Source organism: Alligator mississippiensis, chromosome 8, assembly GCF_030867095.1.
Source record: "Alligator mississippiensis isolate rAllMis1 chromosome 8, rAllMis1, whole genome shotgun sequence".
In the NCBI taxonomy this organism is placed as follows: domain Eukaryota; kingdom Metazoa; phylum Chordata; order Crocodylia; family Alligatoridae; genus Alligator; species Alligator mississippiensis.
The window spans coordinates 11,288,967-11,299,168 of NC_081831.1; the positions used below are offsets into that span (position 1 = coordinate 11,288,967).

General features: G+C 50.8%; 1 protein-coding gene across 1 annotated transcript in view; it reads right to left on the reverse strand.

Moving 5' to 3' along the window:
• The window catches only part of ACSF2 (acyl-CoA synthetase family member 2), a 46,592-nt gene that overhangs the window by 2,730 nt on the left and 33,660 nt on the right, over window positions 1-10,202 (reverse strand). The window lies entirely within an intron of this gene.

Genomic DNA, 10,202 nt, shown 5'->3' on the forward strand with positions numbered 1-10,202 from the left:
AATATTGAAAGGGGGACACACCTCAGGGAGTCTTCTGGACAAAAAGAAACAGCTAAGCTCTAAGGTGGGTGAATCTAGTGATGATTACGGGAAGCAGGGATTCTTCACCATAGGCCGTAGATGCCAGGCAAACCTTCCCACGGTCAGATCCACAGGAGGGCAGCTCCCGATAATACTACCCCTGTTACACCCCCCGCAAGGAGACTGAGAAGGGAGTAATGAGATGGCACACATTGGATGCTTTCTCCCCCATCACTGCCACCTTAACAACATTCAAAGCCTCCCCCTTCCCCATGATCCGCTGGAAGGGCTTTCTCTCACCAGTAGCCTACCCTTCAGGGGGGAACCTGGCTTCTTCCCTGGCCATTTCCCTGTCTCAAGTGGTCTCCCCTGCTTTTACCATTTCCCCTGGACAGGGCCCTGCTCCATCTGCTCCCTGCCAGCCCTGCTTGACTCCAGACGTCTGTCTCTGGACGTACCCTCACAAGCACACTCTCTTGCTCTTCTAGATGTGCCTCGGATCTGCCACGTAACAGGGCACTTGGAGCCTGGGAAACAATCCCAGAGCTGGTTCCAGGCCCCTGTTGGTGGTTACATGTTTGATCTCCCAGCACGGATGCTTGCCCCGACCCTTTGGTGTGTGGACATCAGAATTCCCGATCCGTTAATAAAGGCATCCCAGGATGGCGCCAGCCGCTCAGGGCAGCTACATTTGCAAGCCAGAAGCACCACATCAGGACAAAGGCTGTGGCGCTTCTGGCTGACGTTCCCTCAAACGCTAACCCCGGCTGTGGGTTCTGAGTCACCGCATTTCGAGGCCACTCAGCTTTTTTTTTGCTCATCCCAGCAGTCAGCAAGTTCACAAGGCCAGACACTCTGGATGCCAGGGAGAAAATGCAATGCACTTCCATGGATCACGGAGCTCCAGCTGGCCCTTGTGCTGCTAGGGCTGGGGGCCGTTTTGTCCCTAGAGGCTGGGACCTTCCTTAAGAGATAAGAGATTCATCTATGAGCTTCACTGATGGTGTCTGGGCAGCCCACCCGTTGAGCGTAGCATGGTGATCCAACGTGGCTGGCTTAGCAACAGAGCCAAATTGGCTTGGCAACAGAGCCTCATGGGCTTAGACTCAGAGATTGTTTAATCTCTGCTGCTGGCCACTTTCCCCAAGTACATTCCTGCGCTGCTTAAGTCTCTATGCAGGCCACAGTTTTTGGAAGCAGCTTGGGATGCTTGAGTCCCAGACAAACCAAAGATCCAGAGGTTAAGTGCAATTTTTGAAGACCAAGGGTAGACCAAGACCCTCCTAGGGGGTGTAAAGTTGGGCCCCACTTATGGTTTGCTTTGGAAACTCTTGCTAGCACACAATAGGCTCCATGCAAAAGCTGGCCCAGATTCTCCAGTGGAAGCCTCTCCTTTCCCAGAAGTCCTGTGATTGTCTCCAGGATATTACAGAGACCATTTTGGTTAAATCTTATATCGCTAGGTGCTTGGCAATCCAGCAGGAAAGATTTCAACTGTGCTTCTCCATCCAGGCTTAATCACAGTTTAGCCATTGGGAGGAAACACATAGGGCTTAATGTTTAAAAACGGATTTCTTTCCCACCCACTAAATAGGAGTTTGTTGGCTGGAGCCACGCCTCTTTTTATGGATAAGACTTAAAACCGAGGTCTTAAACACTTATTAAAAATCCCACTGCACTTTTTAGCAAGAACAGAGGCATCAGCCACAGCATTCGGGCCAGATTCTGAGTCATTATTTTCTTCCTCCCTCAACTTCCCCTGTAATTTTAATTGCCTGCAGCCTTGCGTCCAATCTGTTTGCAGGACGCTCCCAGGGTGGCTGTGCCCTGGAGATGTCTGGTAAAGTGCTCTGGGTACCGTGAACTCAGATCCAAGTGCTGCCTGCCTGTGTTCCTGGCACCGGGCTCTTCAGGCTCCAGCCCTAGCTTGGCTATGAACAGCTGGGTACTCGGAGTAACAGAGGCTGCCTCGCTAGGACTGCCAGAAACACAAGGGTGTGAAAACCACAGGCATAACTGTTTTAACAGCTGCAATAAAAGATGGACCAGAGGTTCCCAATTTAGACTCTGGGATATCAGGGTAAGAAGAGTCTCGACCCTCTGCACATTCTTCTGCTGTGACTATGGCTGGTGCCCTGGCCACAACAGGGTCTCTCTGTCCCAGCCCACATCCCAGGCCAGCTCTCAGGCTGCCGTCCACTGCCTGCTGCTCCTCTTCACCTGCAGCTCCCTCCAGCACCCTCTGGCTTCAGGCAGTGTCTGTCTTGCCTGCACTACAGGGGCTCAGCCACCTTTTGGGGGCTGCCCATTGAAGTGGGGAGTAACCCAGGGCCTCTTAATGACCAGCCAGTTCATTACACCCGCCTTTACTTCCTTTATCCATCAGGTGGTTTGTGCTGTGGGCAGTCATGCAGCTTTGCATCCTGGCCCAGAGGTAGCTCATATCACCAACAAATGAAATGAGACTTGTGAACAATTTATAACCCAACTTAAGTCTGGAAAAGTCCTTGAGGATTCCTAGCTTTTCAAGGCCAGAAGGGACCATTATGACCATCCAGTTTGACTTGCAAGAGAGCACCTCACCCAGCAATTTCTGCATCGAGCCCAGCATGTCCAGACTGTGGAATAAGCTCCCTCCAGAAGTGGTGCAATCACCTACCCTGGAGATCTTCAAGAGGAGACTAGATAGTCACCTTGCTGGGGTCCCCTGACTCCCAGCTCTCTTTCCTGCTTGGTGCGGGATGGGGCTTGGCCCGATGGTCTTCCTAGGTCCCTTCTGGCCTTACAATCTATGAATCTATAAGCTCAGCTGGAGCTGCAGCACAGCCAGTCTCGATACAAAGATGTTAAATGATCCCGCATGTCCTTAGGATCCTTTGCCCGGAAGAGACCAATGGACAATGCAAGGACAAGCCAACTGGAGACCATTTGGCATTGGTAGGGAAGCTGGCAACCCACTATAGCCAGGCAAAGTGAGTGTCCCCCGATTAGCACAAGTGGCAAATATTTAAAAACTGACAAGCCTTCCAGGTTATTCTTGGTGGTGAGTGATGCTTTCTTGCGGAGTCCTTGTCTGAACCGGGAATAAAAAAACATCGTAGTAGAACTGTCCGTCTTTAAAAGCTGCTTGAAAACATTTCCTGCTAAGGCTGTTCAAACACCAGCCACCGAGGACGGGGCAAAGTGGTTTTTAAAGACAGTGTCTTAATAGACAAGAAACACACGAGCAAAACCGGACAACAGTCTCTGCCGCAAACATTTGGGGATTGACCTCCAAGGTGGAATGGGGGATGCAGCAGACCCAGGGTCTAGCCTCAGCTACGCCACTCACTTGCTGTTTAATTTGGAGGAAGTCCTTTGAGCTTTCTATGCCTCAGTTTCCCCATCTGTACAAGAGCAATAGATGCATTCATTCCCCTTTGCCCTCAAATAATGCTAAGAGTTTGCACTTAAAGGACCTGGCTCCTCACTGCATTTTTCAAAATGGAGCTAGGCTGGGGTGGAGTGGAAAATCATTGGACGCCATAAACCCTTCACAGATGCTTCCTCTATAGAGTATTATTATTTAGGATCAGGGTGGGGCAAAAACTCTGTTTCCAATGTAATAAGTCACTCTTGATTGCCTGGGCTGTATGAGGATGTGGAGGCACAGACAAACAAACCAAAAGCCAAACCAACCTTAATTCTGTTCATGATCTAGGGCAAAAAGGCAGGACCAGCTTCAGAAAAAAAAGGGCAAAAAAAATTGACACACGATAAAAGGGATTTCCAGGCTTCAAAGAGGGAGAACTGAACAGCTGAAAGGAAAATAACAAACCAGAGGAAGTACTTCAGGATCCCTAGCTGGCTTCTCCCCATGGCCCACACCATGCAGGAGGGTTTTAATCAGCCCTAAACCAGTGCTTGATATTTTGTCTAGCCTTGAATATCTCTGCTCTTGCCAGCCCCAGACCCTCCCTTGGTAGCTTGCTCCAAACTGTTCTTAACTCTTTTTCTTAATTAGCTGGTTCACTGGGGAAACTGGCCCTAACTGATGCTGCCCCTGGAGCTGGACCCTCTGGGGTTGCTCCTCCACCCCGAAGTGTATAGTGGACCTGACCCAGATCCTCTGCCTGGGTTTTGCTAACCTGTAAGTTGCTGATCACGTTGCACAGGGACATCGTGCCCCAGTGACATCTTCCCCCATAGCCACAGTATCTTCTTTGTGTCAGGATATCAGGACACAAACAAGCTCATCTTGTGGGACATCCTGCTGGAGTCCCCACCCACCCAGACAGTCCCAGTTGGGATGGGATGGAAAGGATCCCAAAAATATCGAGTGGCCAAAGCGATGCTTGTGTGTTGTGACAGAACAGCTGTGCCCCGAGAAGCCCATTTAAAACCGGCATACCCAACCGGACTGGCAAAATGGCTCCAGGAGACAGTGCTTTCCTACATTTCTGAAAACCAACCTCCTGTTATTGCACAGGCAGGACAAACTGCTCCTAGTGGTTTGGAGTTAATGCTGCTTTTCTTCTTTCCAGGCCGATGCGTGCTCTCGAGGCTCCTAAGTGTTTCCCCAGCCCCGCGAGCATTGCAGTAACGCTGCTCAGTGGTGACCAATGAGGCGTGCGGCAGTTCCTTGCTGTTTTATCAACACCTTGAAAAAACTTTTGCTGGGCAGCTTCACCAGCGACTGGACGCTGGGAGACGGCAATAGAAACTGGAGGTGGGGAAGGCGGAAAGCAAATGGAGAGAGAGAGGGAAAGTACAGAGACAGAGAGACTTGGAAGGACAGAAACAGAAACACCCTTGGCTCTGAGTGTATCTGAATGCTCCAAGTGGTTGGCGTCTTGCAAAGATGGAAAAGTTGGGAAAAATTAGGCACAACCATACCTCCCCCACCCACACCAAAAAAAGTCAAAGGTAAAGTTCCCTTGAACTTTTCTGGGGTCAGGACTGTGCCTGATGGCCCGTTACCTTCCTGTCTGCATCTTCTATTAATAATTACCATTTGAAACACAAACAGCTCCTGGGGAATAGCATCCAGCCCTCCCAACTCACACACCACTTGCCTAGCAGGAAGGATGGGTGGGTGGGGATGAACAAGCAAGTGCTTGCTCTCAGAAGTGTTAACCCTATGCTGTCCCATTTCTGTGGGGGTTGTTTTCTAAGTCAGAAAGGGGGAAGATGCATGGCAGCAGGAAGAGGCAGGAGGTTGAGGGTTGGGGTAGGGGGGAAAGTGGGGCTCCATGCATTGCATGAGCAACAGGTGAGAGGAGACCTGGAAGAAGAAGTTTTGCCAAGGAGTGAACACCCAGCCAGAATCTGTGGTCCAGGCTGATTAACAGGCGTGCGTGTTATAAGGCAAGGGAGAGGTGACAAAACCTAGAGGAAGACCCGGATGGACAGGGTTCAGTGGGAGAAGCTGGGAAGAGAAGAGTGAGAGATGGGGAAGACAGGCTGGCAGGGATCAGAGAGGAAAGCAAGCTAGAGAAGGGTGGCCAGGCAAGGCCACCAGGGAGCCAAGCTGGAAGCACACTGGTGGGGGGCACTGCTGTGCATACAGCTCCCTAAACCCAGCAGCATGCTGGCTGGTCCTTAAGCGTGGACAGGGAGCTTGAATGGACAGTAAGCTGGAGACAGGTGTCTGAAGCTCTAGCTACTGAAAAGGCTTCTTGCAAAGGCTCAAGACAGAGACACCCTGCTGGACTCTGAGCCTTGGGGTACAGGTCCTGGGCCTATAGTCCAAGCCTGACCATCATGAAGGATATGGCTCTCCCCATGGACTGCATTACTGGAAGAGAAGCAGAGCACTTGGCATCCTCAAAGACCCTCTTGCTAAGCCAGGACCATCCATAGGAGCTCCCAGGGAGCATGCAGGATTACTCCCAGTGTGCTGCTCAGAACAAGATGCAGCCTACACCCGGCTGTGGGCTCTGCCAGGTCTCCAAACCGCTGCAGGGAGTAGGGGGAAGCTGCAGCCCTGCTCTCGCCTTGCTCTTCCCTCCCCCTTTCTGACACCTTGTACCTATGGGAGCACTAGGAACAAGCAAGGAGGAGCCCCCCTCATTCTCTCCATGCACCAATACAAGGGCTAACTTGTGCCATTCTCTGCAGGCAGAGAACGACGTCAACATTGCCTCTGACCCCACTCACACCACTGCAATCCCACTGACTTCAGCGTTACTTCAGATTTACCCCAATGCAAAGCACAAAGCAGTAAGGACACTGGCTGAAGGGAGCAAGTGACTCTGGCTAAGGGCATTCGTATCCATTCGTGCACAGCAGCCGCCCTTGTGACTAATAAAAATAAAGCTCAAAAGGGGAAAGGACGCTCTCTTAGAGCCACAGAACAGCCCTGACCCACGACACCAAAGTAACGCCTTAAATCTATATTTACGCTGTTTTTAGAAACCACCTATTTGCTTAGCCCCTGAGGGCTGCGGGAGGGAGTCAAACACTGGTAAATGACTCCCGCACTGGCTTCACACTCTCTGTGCCACGGCAAATGTTTGCAGAACTGTTAATCAATTAAGAAAGAGGGGATTGCAGGATAATCCTGCCTCTTCGGAGCTGTCCCAGCAGCCCTGGTCCCCGGGGAGCTCGAAGGCGAAGGGCTGAAAGGGGCCCAGTGCACTGTGGCATCGCTCCCGCTGCAAAAAGGAACATGAACACTGGGCCCCTTGTCACCGAGAGACCACACGCCACCCATGAGACACTGGCATGGCTCAGTCAAGCTGTGAACTTGTGAGGACCGCTGCCCATGCGCTGCCCCAGGCCTCACTCATCCCCAGTCAAGGGCTATGAAATTCAATGAGGAGAGACTGATCCTGCCAGCCAGGAGCTCAGACACAAACAGCTGGGAGCTCGAAGGCCCCTCCCAGCAGCCGGGCACGGCGCCAGTTTGTAGGGAGGACGCCAGCGCACTCCCAGCCTCCCTCAGGAATCTGCTCGCCGAGGCAGGAGAGTCGAAAACATCGGGGGGGAGGGAAGAATTTTCCTTTTTATTAAACTTCTGGGCATCTAAAAGGGGGATTTAAAACCAGACTCCTGCTCCCCCCGCAACACGGGTGCACTGCCCAGCTCCCGTTCTGCAAAAGGCACGTTCTGGCCGGAAAGAGCAGAGAAGCCACTTAACCTCTGTGGTACCAAGCGGGCTTGTCCTACGTGGACCACTTGAGGGTGTGAAATGCATCCTGCCGCCTCCAGGCTGCAAAATCTCCCTATGTCTGCACTCCTGATGCCTACAGGCCTTGACTGAGTTCAGGATCCACACGAGGAAGGGAGCCCTTACCCCGGAACATGGACAATAGGCATGGCAGACAAATAGGGAGAGAAGGTATATTTTACACCCGCCAATTCAGAAAGGAGAGAGAGAGAGGGAGAGGGAGCCGCAGAGCCATACAATTTAACTGGAAAGGATGTTGCGTGGTGCCACGTGTAGGCAAAACTTATTTTGTGGATGGAGTTTTAAAAGGACCGCTGTTTTGTTCCTGGACTGGCAGGGACAGCCGCAGGCACGGCAGTCTGTTAGCAAGATTGAGAAGAGGAAAGTGAATATCACATGCTCATTTTCTCCAAACAGGGGACAAAAGATGTACCATATAACCTCACTGATCCATCAAAAATAGCCTGAATTTACATATCAGTCGGGAGCTGCTCATGCAGGAGACTCAAGGCCATTCACTATTTGCAGAAATCATTCAGAAAAGAGTTATGAATAGGTCTAAGGAAGCTATAAGTCACAGGACATTCGTTCAATCAGCAGCAAGAAAGAGATGGAGTTTTTGGGATAAATTACGGTTTTTTTAAATCATTCACCCAGCTCCAGCGAGGAGCTTTGCTAATCATACCCAACTTGAGCTGTTACACTCCCAGCCTGCACTGGGACAGCAAAGTAAAAAAATCTGGGAGAGATTTTTTTGGATGTTTCTCCTTCTATCTGTCCTAATCCCTTTGAGAGTCTCAATCAGGCTATTACCCCAGCGTTCAATCCACTTGCCTTATGGTTTTGGAGGCCTGGGTCCTACATGTTACTCACCCACAGGCAAACTTGGTTGGTGGCAGCTGGGAGCTTCCTAAGAAGATGGAGCTGGACTGTTCTCAGTGGTGGCAGACGATAGAACAAGGAGCAATGGGCTCAAATTGCAACAAGGGAGGTTTAGGTTAGATATTAGAAAAACTCTCTCACTAGGAGGATGGTGAAGCACTGGGACAGGTTACCCAGAGGGGTTGTGGACTCTCCATCATTGGAGGTGTTTAAGACCCGGCTAAACAAAGTCTTGGCTGGGATGATCTAGTTGGGGATGGTCCTGCTTTGAGCAGGGGGTTGGATTAGATGACCTCCTGAGGTCCCTTCCAACCCTCATTTTCTATGATTTTAACAGATGCTTGACTCTCACATAGCTCTGAAATCCACCTCCAGGAATGAAGCGGGACAAGAGAGCCAGGATTGGGGAGTACAGGAAAAACAAGGCCTGCATCCATAATGCACCCCCACTCTCCCAGGCCTCTCCGTGTCTTGGGGTCAAGAGAATCTAAATTCACCCCAGAATTTGTATCCCCCCCCAACTTTTTATAAAATAAAAGAAACATTTGAATATACATCTGCAAAACAGAGGCTCTAAAGCTGCCAGTCCTTTTGCATAACACTGCTGGGAGCATGCTCAGTGGTGCTGGCTAATTCCACATCTCAACAATGGAAAAACCCAGTGATCCCTGTGAATAAGCCAGTCTCTGTGTCCTAAGTCAGCCCTTGGATTTCCTCCCTTTCTTGAGACTGTCTCGCCTCCGCACAAACTCCGTAGGGGCTTTGTAGCCAGCTTCAGAGGTGGAAGCCTCAGAAAGCTCACAGTCCTGCGCCCAGCTCGCAGTTGTTTGCTGCAGCCAGGACCTGGCGAGAAACCAGCTCAAAATGTTCCATATCCAAACCCCACCCCACAGCTCCTCCCCGATCTGTGCCTCTTGCACTCAAAGATGGGGAGACCGAGGACTCTTAATGTCTTCACCTTATTCCCTTGGAAGGGGACAGCGTGAAGCACCTGCTGTGTTTAATTCCCCTCCTTGTAACTCTTCTTTGCAATCATTATCCCGATAAACACAACCACTTGAGGCCCCGGACCCTGCTCCCTCTGCACTTCCACTGGCCAGATACTACACTGCATCTTTCCAAGTCCCCACCATCATCTTCCCCTCTCCACACGTCCTTCTTAGAAGCCCTATGCTCTGATCCAGCACCACGTACCACACTGGACTCAGCACTCCTCAGCAGTATCTAAGCACAATGGTCACTACCCCTCTAAGTTATTCTGGCCATCCCGCACCATTTCACCAAGGCCTCAGCCACCGTCCCATCCTCAGTGACCGCGTATGGCAGAATCCCAGCCGCTGCCCCAGCACTCCAGCCTGACCAGAAGGCAGTCCAACAGAGATGCCTCGGACATACCGTTCCTCCCCATTACTATGGCACCATGTGCTAATCCTCCTCCAGACACAGGGTTATCAGGCTGCATTTAGCTCAGCAAGTTTTGCTCCTCAAGGGAAACCACCTGAAGCTCTGCAGGAACTAAGACTCTCCCCACCAGACCTTCCTCAAATTTAGACAGCCCCTACACGTGGTCAAGATCCTGAAGTCCCACATGGCACTAACATCCACGTAATGCAGGTGCAATCCCCACAAGGTGCAACAACGAACCTTCCCCAAATCTCCTACAATTATATTTAGTCCTTGCCAAGAAGTACTTCAACAGAAGTCAACAAAAAGTTGGGCAGAATAAGGATTTTGCCCTTTTGGGAACAAGAGGGAAAAGGTGCCTGCCTGAATGTCTTCTACACTTTGGATAATAATCCGAGATACAGCTCAGTAAGTATTAAGCACATGGAAAACATCAGTGCAAGAGGCTAGAAACTGCACTAGTTAATAGTGTCTGTTAACGACCCTTCAACATCTCAATACTTCAATACCCCAATACTGCTGGTACTGACAGGGGACAACTTTGCTTTCCTTTAGGTGCATCTGAATTCCTGTCTCTCAAGACCCTGTTCTCCATCTCTGAATTACTTAGAGCCCTGTTACCACCTGATTCAGTGGGGAGTGAAGAAATCCCCAAATCTAGGCGAGCTCCCTGTGTCCATTCACCTCCCTGCTCCAGAGAGAAAAAACTACCTCTACACAGTCCCTTTTTTTTTTGCAGCACAGT